The sequence below is a fragment of the Suncus etruscus genome, chromosome 1 (assembly GCF_024139225.1).
Source record: "Suncus etruscus isolate mSunEtr1 chromosome 1, mSunEtr1.pri.cur, whole genome shotgun sequence".
NCBI classification, from domain to species: Eukaryota; Metazoa; Chordata; class Mammalia; order Eulipotyphla; family Soricidae; genus Suncus; species Suncus etruscus.
In genome coordinates, this window is record NC_064848.1 from 160710932 (window position 1) to 160725667 (window position 14736).

General features: G+C 48.8%; 1 non-coding gene across 1 annotated transcript; it reads right to left on the reverse strand.

Annotated features, from left to right (window-relative positions):
• Nucleotides 1–9953: 9953 nt before the first annotated feature.
• LOC125996928 (U6 spliceosomal RNA) lies at nt 9954–10060 on the reverse strand. Its single transcript, XR_007491591.1, has one exon. It is a non-coding gene; the product is annotated as a U6 spliceosomal RNA (small nuclear RNA).
• Nucleotides 10061–14736: the final 4676 nt, after the last annotated feature.

Consider the following 14736-nt stretch of genomic DNA (forward strand, 5'->3'; position numbering starts at 1 on the left):
GGAGATCCGGAGGAAAGGGGGAGAGGGGGGTTGGGTGACCCATGTCCGAGCCCCCCTACCCTAAGCCGGGCCAAGAGGCCGCTGGCACATACGGAGGCCTGCCAGCTGCCCGCCCGTGCTAGCCAAAAATCCTGCTCCAGGAAGGGAGAGAGACCCTCCCAAGCCCGAAGGAAGGGGATTTAAGCCCCACCCTAGGCCAGAGTCCGGACCGGGCCAGGGAGTGGGGAAAACCCAGGGTGTCCCATCAGCTCCTTCCAGAAACCCACCTGGAGATCCGGAGGAAAGGGGGAGAGGGGGGTCGGGTGACCCATGTCCGAGCCCCCCTACCCTAAGCCGGGCCAAGAGGCCGCTGGCACATACGGAGGCCTGCCAGCTGCCCGCCCGTGCTAGCCAAAAATCCTGCTCCAGGAAGGGAGAAACACCCTCCCAAGCCCGAAGGAAGGGGATTTAAGCCCCACCCTAGGCCAGAGTCCGGACCGGGCCAGGGAGTGGGGAAAACTCAGGGTGTCCCATCAGCTCCTTCCAGAAACCCACCTGGAGATCCGGAGGAAAGGGGGAGAGGGGGGTCGGGTGACCCATGTCCGAGCCCCCCTACCCTAAGCCGGGCCAAGAGGCCGCTGGCACATACGGAGGCCTGCCAGCTACCCGCCCGTGCTAGCCAAAAATCCTGCTCCAGGAAGGGAGAGAGACCCTCCCAAGCCCGAAGGAAGGGGATTTAAGCCCCACCCTAGGCCAGAGTCCGGACCGGGCCAGGGAGTGGGGAAAACCCAGGGTGTCCCATCAGCTCCTTCCAGAAACCCACCTGGAGATCCGGAGGAAAGGGGGAGAGGGGGGTCGGGTGACCCATGTCCGAGCCCCCCTACCCTAAGCCAGGCCAAGAGGCCGCTGGCACATACGGAGGCCTGCCAGCTGCCCGCCCGTGCTAGCCAAAAATCCTGCTCCAGGAAGGGAGAGAGACCCTCCCAAGCCCGAAGGAAGGGGATTTAAGCCCCACCCTAGGCCAGAGTCCGGACCGGGCCAGGGAGTGGGGAAAACCCAGGGTGTCCCATCAGCTCCTTCCAGAAACCCACCTGGAGATCCGGAGGAAAGGGGGAGAGGGGGGTCGGGTGACCCATGTCCGAGCCCCCCTACCCTAAGCCGGGCCAAGAGGCCGCTGGCACATACGGAGGCCTGCCAGCTGCCCGCCCGTGCTAGCCAAAAGTCCTGCTCCAGGAAGGGAGAGAGACCCTCCCAAGCCCGAAGGAAGGGGATTTAAGCCCCACCCTAGGCCAGAGTCCGGACCGGGCCAGGGAGTGGGGAAAACCCAGGGTGTCCCATCAGCTCCTTCCAGAAACCCACCTGGAGATCCGGAGGAAAGGGGGAGAGGGGGGTCGGGTGACCCATGTCCGAGCCCCCCTACCCTAAGCCGGGCCAAGAGGCCGCTGGCACATACGGAGGCCTGCCAGCTGCCCGCCCGTGCTAGCCAAAAATCCTGCTCCAGGAAGGGAGAGAGACCCTCCCAAGCCCGAAGGAAGGGGATTTAAGCCCCACCCTAGGCCAGAGTCCGGACCAGGCCAGGGAGTGGGGAAAACCCAGGGTGTCCCATCAGCTCCTTCCAGAAACCCACCTGGAGATCCGGAGGAAAGGGGGAGAGGGGGGTCGGGTGACCCATGTCCGAGCCCCCCTACCCTAAGCCGGGCCAAGAGGCCGCTGGCACATACGGAGGCCTGCCAGCTGCCCGCCCGTGCTAGCCAAAAATCCTGCTCCAGGAAGGGAGAGAGACCCTCCCAAGCCCGAAGGAAGGGGATTTAAGCCCCACCCTAGGCCAGAGTCCGGACCGGGCCAGGGAGTGGGGAAAACCCAGGGTGTCCCATCAGCTCCTTCCAGAAACCCACCTGGAGATCCGGAGGAAAGGGGGAGAGGGGGGTCGGGTGACCCATGTCCGAGCCCCCCTACCCTAAGCCGGGCCAAGAGGCTGCTGGCACATACGGAGGCCTGCCAGCTGCCCGCCCGTGCTAGCCAAAAATCCTGCTCCAGGAAGGGAGAGAGACCCTCCCAAGCCCGAAGGAAGGGGATTTAAGCCCCACCCTAGGCCAGAATCCGGACCGGGCCAGGGAGTGGGGAAAACCCAGGGTGTCCCATCAGCTCCTTCCAGAAACCCACCTGGAGATCCGGAGGAAAGGGGGAGAGGGGGGTCGGGTGACCCATGTCCGAGCCCCCCTACCCTAAGCCGGGCCAAGAGGCCGCTGGCACATACGGAGGCCTGCCAGCTGCCCGCCCGTGCTAGCCAAAAATCCTGCTCCAGGAAGGGAGAGAGACCCTCCCAAGCCCGAAGGAATGGGATTTAAGCCCCACCCTAGGCCAGAGTCCGGACCGAGCCAGGGAGTGGGGAAAACCCACGGTGTCCCATCAGCTCCTTCCAGAAACCCACCTGGAGATCCGGAGGAAAGGGGGAGAGGGGGGTCGGGTGACCCATGTCCGATCCCCCCTACCCTAAGCCGGGCCAAGAGGCCGCTGGCACATACGGAGGCCTGCCAGCTGCCCGCCCGTGCTAGCCAAAAATCCTGCTCCAGGAAGGGAGAGAGACCCTCCCAAGCCCGAAGGAAGGGGATTTAAGCCCCACCCTAGGCCAGAGTCCGGACCGGGCCAGGGAGTGGGGAAAACCCAGGGTGTCCCATCAGCTCCTTCCAGAAACCCACCTGGAGATCCGGAGGAAAGGGGGAGAGGGGGGTCGGGTGACCCATGTCCGAGCCCCCCCTACCCTAAGCCGGGCCAAGAGGCCGCTGGCACATACGGAGGCCTGCCAGCTGCCCGCCCGTGCTAGCCAAAAATCCTGCTCCAGGAAGGGAGAGAGACCCTCCCAAGCCCGAAGAAGGAAGAAGATTTAAGCCCCACCCTAGGCCAGAGTCCGGACCGGGCCAGGGAGTGGGGAAAACCCAGGGTGTCCCATCAGCTCCTTCCAGAAACCCACCTGGAGATCCGGAGGAAAGGGGGAGAGGGGGGGTCGGGTGACCCATGTCCGAGCCCCCCTACCCTAAGCCGGGCCAAGAGGCCGCTGGCACATACGGAGGCCTGCCAGCTGCCCGCCCGTGCTAGCCAAAAATCCTGCTCCAGGAAGGGAGAGAGACCCTCCCAAGCCCGAAGGAATGGGATTTAAGCCCCACCCTAGGCCAGAGTCCGGACCGAGCCAGGGAGTGGGGAAAACCCACGGTGTCCCATCAGCTCCTTCCAGAAACCCACCTGGAGATCCGGAGGAAAGGGGGAGAGGGGGGGTCGGGTGACCCATGTCCGATCCCCCCTACCCTAAGCCGGGCCAAGAGGCCGCTGGCACATATGGAGGCCTGCCAGCTGCCGCCCGTGCTAGCCAAAAATCCTGCTCCAGGAAGGGAGAGAGACCCTCCCAAGCCCGAAGGAAGGGGATTTAAGCCCCACCCTAGGCCAGAGTCCGGACCGGGCCAGGGAGTGGGGAAAACCCAGGGTGTCCCATCAGCTCCTTCCAGAAACCCACCTGGAGATCCGGAGGAAAGGGGGAGAGGGGGGTCGGGTGACCCATGTCCGAGCCCCCCTACCCTAAGCCGGGCCAAGAGGCCGCTGGCACATACGGAGGCCTGCCAGCTGCCCGCCCGTGCTAGCCAAAAATCCTGCTCCAGGAAGGGAGAGAGACCCTCCCAAGCCCGAAGGAATGGGATTTAAGCCCCACCCTAGGCCAGAGTCCGGACCGAGCCAGGGAGTGGGGAAAACCCACGGTGTCCCATCAGCTCCTTCCAGAAACCCACCTGGAGATCCGGAGGAAAGGGGGAGAGGGGGGTCGGGTGACCCATGTCCGATCCCCCCTACCCTAAGCCGGGCCAAGAGGCCGCTGGCACATATGGAGGCCTGCCAGCTGCCGCCCGTGCTAGCCAAAAATCCTGCTCCAGGAAGGGAGAGAGACCCTCCCAAGCCCGAAGGAAGGGGATTTAAGCCCCACCCTAGGCCAGAGTCCGGACCGGGCCAGGGAGTGGGGAAAACCCAGGGTGTCCCATCAGCTCCTTCCAGAAACCCACCTGGAGATCCGGAGGAAAGGGGGAGAGGGGGGTCGGGTGACCCATGTCCGAGCCCCCCTACCCTAAGCCGGGCCAAGAGGCCGCTGGCACATACGGAGGCCTGCCAGTGTGAGGGCAAGTTTCTTAAAGCTGTTGGCATCGACTGGGCAGGCTGCATTTCTGGCCCTGAGTTCTGGGAAGCGAGTGGATGCGGACGTGAGCTCTCACAGAGCAAAGGCTAAAAGCAGATGGGAACCACAGCAGGGAGGGGTCACCTCTGTGGTTTTTGTCTCAGACAAGGAAAGCTCAGACTACCCACAAGGTGCCAAGAAGCCAGCCTGTTGTGCCTGGGTTCCTCATGTTGGTTATTGGAGAAAGACTTTAACAATGGCATCTTCTTCTCTTTGGTCTTTGTGCTCCTCCTGCTGTGCTCAGGGCTTTCTCTGGCTCTGCCCTTGTGATCACTATGTTAGGGCTCAGGAGATTATATGGGATGCTAGGGATCAAACCCAGACTGTGTGCAAGGCAAATGCCCTACCAGCTGCACTATCTCTCTGGCCCCAGCACTGGTACCTTCTATGGATGCCAACTGGAGTTCAGAAAGTTGTCAACCATATGTACTCAGTTCCAGGGACCATCCCTAGGAGTCCCAGGTGTTGAACCACCTAGAAAGGGAGAGTAGTGCCCCTTTGTTCAAATACATGTTCAAAGGTAAGTATAAATCACACTGATTGGTGAGTCAGGGAAGCCTGCAAAGAGGAGTGAACTCAGGGTCAAATGTTTTGTGTTGGGCTCCCTCAAGTCTCTTAAGATCAACCAACACTAGTACCCCCATCATCTTTTCTGAATGCTCCACCCATTGAAAATGCTGCCTGCTATAGGGCCTGAGTGATAGCAGTGGATAGGGCATTTGCCTTGCATGCGGCCAACCCGGGTTCTATCCTTGGCATCTGATATGGTCCCCCAAATCTGCCAGGAACAATTTCTGAGTGCAGAGCCAGGAGTAACCCCTGAGTGTTGCCAGGTGTTGCCAGGTGTGGTCCAAAAACCAAAATATAAAATAAAATAAAAATGGTGCCCCCAAGCAAGGGAGGTTGTTTGCTGGCACCAGAACAGATCCTGGTTCTTTTGCAGCATTTATTGGGTTTATTTTGGTTTTGCTCTTCAAGAAAGAGCTCTGGTGACTTTGTGAAGGTGTGCGTGGGTGCATGGATATGTGAATGACATCTAGAGACAGTCGTTCTCCTTTCGGCACCTTCTCCCATGTGCTGGGGAAGGCTTCAGTGCTTGACCGCCTTCTGCTGCTTCACTGGCATTTTCCTGAAATGAAGTGCAGATGCTGCCACCTTCAGAATGAAAGTTCTTGTGCTCCTAGAGTTGTCAGGAAAGACTCAGCCCCAAGAGAAAGTTTAGTGGGCAGGGCACTTGTCCTGCAGCTGACCCCGATTCAATGCCTAGCCCCAGAGAGAATCCCCCAGTCACAGCCAGAGTGATTTCTGAACACTGCTGGGTGTGGCAGAGAAAGTAATAATCTAACATTTTCCTTCCTTGCTAATTATGGAAATATTTCTCATATCCAAGACCTTCCATTCTACATTAAGAATCAACAAACTTGGGGTTGGATTGATTGCACAGCATTAGGGCATTTACCTTGCATATGGCCAACATGGGTTCGATCCTCAGTGTTCCATATGGTCTCCCGAGCCTTCCAGGAGCAATTTCTGAACACAGAACCAGGAGTAACCCCTGAGTACCACTGGGTGTATAAGTATAAGAATCAAAGTATAAGAATCAACAAATGTGTTCTATAAAACCAGTCAGAAAAAAATTGGGGGCCACATCTAGCTCAGGGTTTGCTCCTGGCTCTGCACTCAGGAATTATTCCTGAAAGTGCTCAGGGGACCATATGGGATGCTAGGATTGAACCCAGGTCAGCCTATAGAATGCTAGGATTGAACCCAGGTCAGCTGTGGGCACAGCAAATGCCGTACCTGCAGTACTATTGCTCTGCTCCTGGAAGGAACTGTTTTATTTTTTTAATTAAAAAATCTGTTTATAAAAAAAAAATCTGTTTATTGGGCCAGAGAGATAGCATGGAGGTAAGGCGTTTGCCTTTCATGCAGAAGGTCATTGGTTCAAATCCCGGCATCCTATATGGTCCCCCAAGCCTGCCAGGAGTGATTTCTGAGTGTGGAGCCAGGAGTAACTCCTGAGCGCTGCCGGGTGTGATTCCCCCCCCCCAAAATCTGTTTATTGGGTAGGAGAGATAGCATGGAGGTAGGTTCGAATCCTGGCATCCCATACGGTCCCTTGAGCCTACCAGGAACGATTTTCTGAGCATAGAGCCAGGAGTAACCTCTGAGCGCTGTCTGGTGTCACCCAAAAATAAAAAAAAATAATCTATTTATTAATTTTTAGTTTTTGGACCATTCTGGCTATGCTCAGTGCTTACTCCTAGCTCTGCACTCAGGGTTCACTCCTGGCAGGAAATGGGGGGGGGGACCATATTGGTTGCTAGGAATTGAACCAGGATCATGCAAAGCAAGTTTTTTTAAATACTATATTATTACTCCAGACCCAGATAGGAAATATTTTAAGCCTTCTGGACCATATAGTTTCTGTTCTTATTAACCAGAAATCCTTTTGTAGTTAGAAAGTAGCCCAAGATAAGATTATATGTGTAAAGAATATACTTATGTTCCAATAAAGCTTCAGGTACAAAAGTAGGCACCAGACTTGGGCTGCTTACCACTTGTAGGGCATTTAGTGAGAAGGGTGAAGGTTGAGGGGAAGGAGAACTGATCTATTTATAGGTACATTTCCCCCCTGCTGCTTACTGTGCTGGCACCTCATTCATTTAGTCCTCACAAAAACTGATCAATACCCCCATTTTAGAGAGGAGACAGCAGAGGCTCAGAGAGTTTAAGTAATTCAATTATTGTTGCTCAGCTGGTGTTGGCAAGCTCACACTCAAGTCTGTGGCATGTCAAAGCTGGCACTCTTTATACAGAGACAAAGACATATAGGATATTTGAGTTAGAGGGGTTGTAGAACTCAGCAAGCTCAACATCCTCTTTAGAGAAAGAGGAAATGGAACTCATAGTGGGGAGATGACATGGAGGTGAACTGCTCTAATGCAGCCCCTAACACACAGCTGCTCCTTGTGAGCAAGCAGCCCTCAGGCTGCTCTCCCACTCCTGTGCAGACCGCAAGCACCCTCCTTATTTGCTTCCTCTGCTGAACAGCTAGATGTCACAGGAAAGGTCACCGTATTCCTAGCTGAAAGATCTGGATTTATTGTGGCATTAATTATAGAGGCTGCCATGGGGCCTGTGAAGTGGCGCTAGAGGTAAGGTGTCTGCTTTGCAAGCACTAGCCAAGAAAGGACCACGGTTCAATCCCCTGGCGTCCCATATGGTCCCCCCAAGCCAGGGGCAATTTCTGAGCACTTAGCCAGGAGTAACCCCTGAGCATCAAATGGGTGTGGCCCGAAAAACCAAAAAAAAAATTATAGAGGCTGCCATCACTTGGACAATTTTATGTTGCAAAGAACAGAAGCTCCAACTTCAAATGGCTTTAAAAGCAAAACCCTAGTTGTTTTAGACTAGGAGCTAGCTGGCAGATAGTGCAAAAGGCTAAAACACATATTTTGGATGCAAGAGCTTTGGGTTCTGTCACTGGCATTTCATGGTTCCCTCCACTTTCCTATAATAACACAGGCTGGAGTGACTCCTGAGCACTGAGCTTGGAGTAGCATTGCTGGATGTGACCCCCAAACCCAAATCAGTCAATTAGGGTCATTCATTGGTTCACATACTGAATAGTTCAGAGATGGGACCACTTCAGACAAGGCTTGGCTTTGTGCTCAAACAATATAATCAGCACCCATGTTCTCTCTGCTTGTTCTCACCTTCCTCAACATGAATTTGAATCTCAGTCATGCTCCCTTTTAGGATTGAAAATCAATTGCCAGAAACTCCACAGGAGACATCCTTCCTTATTTTCATATCCTCCCCACCCAAGAAATCCCAGCAAATACTTTCTTGCATCTCACTGGTTGAGGTTAACTCCCATTTTAAGACCATCTTTGCATCAAGGACTGGGAGATCTCTGTCTTAAGCAGTCAGATTCCTCTCCTGGCACCTAGGGATGAAGGAGAGGATGAGGTTAATTATAACCAAAGCTCTAGGCTAAGCCAGGAAGAAGAGGTTTTGGCACACATAGCTGCTTGCTCTGGATGGAACAGAGCTTCTTCCATTCCTGTTTCTTTAGTGTTTTCCTTCTCTTTTGAGCAGAGGGTGCTGTCTTCACTGAGATAGGGTGAGCCCCATAGTCAGTAGCCCACCCTAGCTGTGTGTGATCACATCCAGACTGAAAGCAGGGCCACAGGACTTGCTGAATCAGAACAGGTACCATGAGCTCTGTGCAGAGGATTGAGATGTCTTTGGTGCAGGAAGCTGCCCTATGCAATCTCTCACACATTAGCCAGGGTGAGGCAGAGTCCTGAAACCAAAGAGTGGGCCAGGCTGAGAGCTGGTTTCATGCACAGTTTTTGTACTAGTTAGGTGTTTCTGCCCCACAGCCATCTCAGTGGAGTTGAAAGGCAATCAATAAAGGACTAAACATTCAGCCATTTTCAGAGTCTTGCTAATGCAAGCAATGCATGAGTGTTGCTATAGGCCAGCTTTGTGGAATGCCGCACCCCCCCGACCCCTGCAACAGGAAGATGCATGGTCCTGTTCTCAGTATCTGTGTGTAGGAAGAAGTTGCCTGCTGGGCACTCAATAGCCATTCAAAAGTTCAGCTGAGCACTGAGATTGGAGTAACTAGAACCCACCCTGAGAGGAATAATTCTTAAGACATCACATTGTTTAAACATCAAGAAAAAATGCACCTGGGATTAAAGAAATAATCAGTGAATAATAATAATAATAAATAAATAATAATAATAAGTTAATAATGCACTGATCTTGCAAGCAGGTAACCTGGGTTTGATCTCCTGAACCCCATATTGTCCCCTGAGCACTCACAGAAATAATTCTTGAGCACAGAGCCAAAATAATCCCTCAGCCCTGGTGGGTGTGGCCAAAAATACATCTAATAAAATGTACCATGGCTAGTCCATGGTAGGAAGCTTGCCACAAAGAGAGGGGGGGGTGCAATTAGGACAGAAAAGAGACCACTGTGACAAAGAACTGGGTGCTGAAAGAAGATAAGCTGATATGCTTGATATCCTTTTAGTAACACTATTGCAAACCACACTGTCTAAAAAGAGAAAAATGGGGAGAGAGAGAGAGAGAGAGAGGAGGGAGAGCAGGGGAGAGAGAAGAAAACTGAGGACATAAGTGGTGTGCATTGTTGAAGGGTGTTGTACATTGTCTGAAATTCAAACATGAATATCTTTCTCACAGTGATTTGTTTAAATAATTTATTCAAATTATTTAAATTTATTCAAATTAATTAAAGTAAAACAATTTTTTAAAGTGTCACTTCCATCTCTTTCCTCATCTGCTTATTTCCTACTTTTCCCATGGGTGATTTTTATTTGTAGTCTGTCTCCTGTTTATTTTACTGAAAAAGGGCAAGTGTTTAAATATATAAATGTGCAAGTTAGTATCATATATGTTATTTTCTTCTTTTTATTTTTGTTTTACAATGATAGCACACTATTCTACTTCTTGCTTTTAAAATATTTTTTAGGACAGAGCTTCCCAAGCAGTGTTCAGCGGGGCTGTGGGCCATTCCCAGAAATACTTGGCCAATCAGGCCAGATGATTCAATTCACCAGCTATTGCTGGACACTTTGCAGTGACTAGGATCAAACTTGGGGCCTCTTTCATGGATGACATGTGTCCCAGTGTCTGAGCTACTACTCTCCTCCTCCTTTTCTTCCCCCTCCTTCTCCCCTTGTCTGTGTTCATAATCACATATGAAACTTCCTTGTCATTTTTTTTAAATATGGAATGCTTCACGAATTTGCGTGTCATTCTTGCGCAGGGGCCATGCTAATCTTCTCTGTATCGTTCCAATTTTAGTATATGTGCTGCCGAAGCGAGCACCCTTGTCACTTTTTCACAGCTATAAAATATTCCAAAATGTGAAGGCATCATAATCTTTTCAAACAACCCTTTATTGTTGAATGTTTAACTGTTCTTAATTTTGTCACTGTGTAATTATAATGAGCAACTTTGAATATCATTTTACACATGTATTAAGATATCTGTAGAAAAGATTCTGGGAGAGGGATTACTGGGTAAGAGGGTATATGCATTTTTAATTTAGATAATTACTAAAAATTTTCCATCTGTACAGGGGGCTAATGTATCCTTGCCAGTGATAGATGAAGATGCTAATTTTCAAATTAGTTGTCCCATGCAGCATAAGATAAAATTGGTGGTGGGGAGTGTTACCAGTAGGGTGAAAAGCTGTACAGTGTGGATTAAATTTGCATTTATCTTATGACTAAAATTGAGCAATTGAATTTATTTTCTATAAGCCTTTTTGTCTTTAAGTTTCTGTGGACCATCTGTTTAAATCTTTTGCCCATTTTTCTTTTAAGTTATTAATTTTTACTTATCATTTTGTAGGAGTTCTTTGAATACAAGCTGAAGATATTTTTCCAGGTTGCCATTTGTCTTTTTTTTTTTGTTTGTTTTTATTTTTGTTTTTTTGGGTCACACCCAGTGGCGCTCAGGGGTTACGCCTGGCTCTCTTTTCAGAAATCGCTCCTGGCATGCATGGTGGACCATATGAGATGCCAGGAACCACCATTGGTCCTGGGTCTGCCACTTGCAAGGCAAACACCCTACTACTGTGCTATTTCTCCAGCCCTGACATTTGTCTTTTGACTTTGCTTATGTTACCACTTGCAAAATTTTTTACATAGTCAAATTTTCCTCTTTTGTTTTATAGTTTGTTTTTTGGGAGGGGGACAAAACCAGTAGTGCTCAAGGCTTACTTCTGACTCTGCACTCAGGGATCACTCCTACAGGGGATTATACTCTCTACTTGACTATGTGCAAGGCAAGCCTGCTGTCCTATCTCTCTAGTACCCTATTTTTTTCCTAAGAGGCCTTTTAAAAAATGAGATGATGGGAAAGACTTATTTACTCTGACATTTAAAAGAAAATTTGTTTATATTTTCTTCTACAACTTTTCTGGTTTTTTTTCTTTTACTTTTTTCCATTTTAAATTTTATCCATTTGAAATTTAACCTACATTGTATAGGTACACACCTTACTTTGTTTTTCTAGTGGCTACTCTCAATGTTCTAATATTAGAGGTTGAGTATTATTTATGATTTGTTGAGTATTATTATTTATTATCTCAATATTACAGATTGAGGAAATCAATCTATTTTCCTTTCTTGTTTCAAATCCCAACCATATCAAATACTAATGAACTAAATAAGCTTTTTATTTTTTTGCATTGTCTGTTTCTGCATGTAATCTCAATGACTCAGCACTTATTTATGGAAGGCCTTTCTTTGTAGATATCTTTCTAGGCACTGAGGATTGAGTAGTGAAAAATAAAATAAGGGGCCGGAGAGATAGTATAGAGGTGTTTGCCTTGCAAGCAGCGGACCCAGGGCCTAAGGTGGTTGATTCGAATCCTGGTGTCTCATATGGTCCCCCGTGCCTGCCAGGTGCTATTTCTGAGCAGATAGCCAGGAGTAACCCCTGAGCACTGCTGGGTGTGGCCCAAAAACCAAAAAAAAAAAAATAAAAATCTCTATCTTTGTGGACCTTAGATTCTGGAAGAGTATTGGGGGGAGAATAAAGCTAGGTACATTAAAATATATATGTATATATATAAATTATATCAGATAGGGAGAAGTATTAAAAAAGAAAAACAAAACAGGGAAAAGACTAGAGAGAACTAGGGAAAGCCATTTGAAGACATATATTTCTAGGGAATAATATTGCAGGCAGTGGGAAAGGACATGAAAAAGACTAGGAACGAGGGCCAGAGTGATAACAAAGGATAGGGCTTTTGCCTTCCTTGAGCAGTGCTAGCCAGGTTTGATCTTCGGCATCCTATATGGTCCCCTACAATAATATCTATGTGAAGAGTCAGAAGTATCCTCTGGATACCACTAGGTGTGACTCAAACACCAAAACCAAAATAAACAAAAATTAAAAGAATTACAAAAAGACCAGGAATGTTCTGGATACATTAGGGGAGGAACAAAAAAGGACAGTTTGATGGGACTGAAGACGGCAATCTACAGATTTTGAGGTCAAAGATTTGATGACAGAGAGAAGCCACTGCCAGGCCCAACCTGGTCCAGAGTCTCTGTCTGGATTACTAGAGCCCTTTTGGGATGTGCCTTGTGAGAGGGCTCAGCTTTCCACCCACCTATACTTGCTTCTGCTAGAATTTCAGGGCTCAGCTCCACAACTGACTTCCGAGAGAATCTACCACTGGGCCTAATCTGGTAGACCCAAGATGCCATGGTGTTTAATCATCCTCATGAGGCAGCTATGGTAGTGCAACATCTCTAAAGTTCCCAGTACTAACAGCCAAGTAAGAAAACAGAACATTAGACAAGAAAGTTGTATAGAAGTCCCCTAAGCACAATGAGCACAAAAGGCTCAACTAGCACCTAACAGCTCTGAAAATCCTTGGACAATAACTTCAGTAACACCATCATGAGATATATCTTGTAACAAGAAATGCAAAGCACATTATTTTGTGCCTACTTAGGGGGCAGAGTTGGGCAGGGGTGGTCGATAATCTGGGACATTGGTGGAGGGAAGGTCATAGCAGTGGTGGGATTGGTGTTGGAATATTAGATACCTGAAATAAGTGTATTATAAATAGCGTTGTAAATCATGACGTTTAAAAGAAGTTTCAAATGGGAGGGGAATTGAGGATAGCAAATGGTTGGAGAAAATGTGACAAAGTGCTTTTGGGGATTTGGTGGCTGTACCCAACAGTGGTCAGGGCTTACTCCCGACTCTGTGCTCTGGGATCACTCTTGGCAAAACTTGGGGGATCATATGTAATGCTGGGGATTGAATCTGCATCAGGTTCATGAAAGGTAAAGACCTTATCTCTTGAATTCTCTCACTGGTCCCTTGCATGTTCTTTTAACATTGTGGTGCTCTCTGAAGTGGTACTCAAGGTTGCAGTGCTCAGTGTCGGTGAGCACTGAGATTTCTACCCCTTTAGTATGGGATTGTGCCCATGGAAATTGTACTATGTCTTTTTTTTGGGGGGGGTCACACCCGTTTGATGCTCAGGGGTTACTCCTGGCTAAGCGCTCAGAAATCGCCCCTGGCTTGGGGGACCATATGGGACACCGGGGAATTGAACTGCGGTCCTTCCTTGGCTAGCGCTTGCAAGGAAGAGACACCTTACCTCTAGCGCCACCTCGCTGGCCCCGTACTCTCTATTTCTGATGTTCACCATTATGGTTGTGGCGCTCATGGGTGAGCACCCTGCAGACAGCCTAAAATCAACCAGGGTGCAGGGGATTGGACAGCAGAGCTAACAGGTTCTGATAGCAGAAGTATGAAGCCTGGTGTTGGCACATGTGGAGGGCCCAGGCTGTGAAGTTTGTCTTTATGGTTTCCAGTTCTCTGGAGATACTTGCACACTTGATTTCCATTGGTTTGAAACAGGCAACAAGTTGTTGAGAGCCACTAATGGATGTAGCAGTAACTGAGTGTTCTGTGTCCTCCGGAGCGCTCCCTCTTACTCCAGTTCTATTCTGTTTGTACCCTGTTCACTTTAAGTTCATGCTACCTATTGCTTCTAAAATATTATCTGCATTAATATTTAGAGACCCAAGGTGATATATCTTCCATCAGGCAGTATTTCCTTGAACCTCTTCTTGGTGTCTTGGACTTCCTTATGTAAAGTTCATGTGTGAACATTTGGGGGAGATGAAGTGTGACCAGAAAACAGTTGTAGTGAGGTTGGGAATGTTGGTTTACTGTAGGATCACACATCTGTAGAGTCTTTCAGAGCTTTGACTCAAAGTTTTGAGATAAAGGGGCTTACTGGGGACCGCCTGAAGGTTCTTGGCCTAGTCCCCTACCTCGATGCAAATACTGTCCACGTACCGCTTCTTCAATACCTTGTGAATGTTTCTGGAAGAAGTGACACCAGGTGATTTATTCCTCAATTGATTTTCCCAGGTTTTATCTGATAATTGATCCCTCCCCCTCTAGTTAACTCCGATGATTTTATGATATTTTTTCATATTTTGTCCAGATATTAAATTTTTCTTCATTTAGAGGGCTATTTGAAGTTACCTAGCACATTAGTATCTCTGGAATTTCTGGAATATGGGCATCAACCAATTCATTGTAATTTGCTGTGTTCTCTGCATTAATATAAGATACAATATTTTGGACATTTACATTAATATTTATGAATATTTGTTTGATTGATGAAGTCTTTACCGGTTTGTGCTCATTCTTAAAAATATATTTGGATATTTTCCTTTGGACATTTTCCTTTGAACATTGTCCTTCTTTTTCTATATATGTAATAGTTTATTTTCTCTTTGATGGTTTGGTAAGTTCCCCTGTGAAACCATGCAGTACAGTGGTTTTAATTATAGTCATCGGAACCCTTGCTGGGGGGGCCGAGGCGGGGGCAGAGTAATCTAATGACAGACAGTATTTTATTCACACCAGTGCACACAGCTGGAGCTGGAGCAATGGTGGTGATTTAAAAAAAATTAATTCTAATACATTTTCAATACCATGAAATTACAAAAATA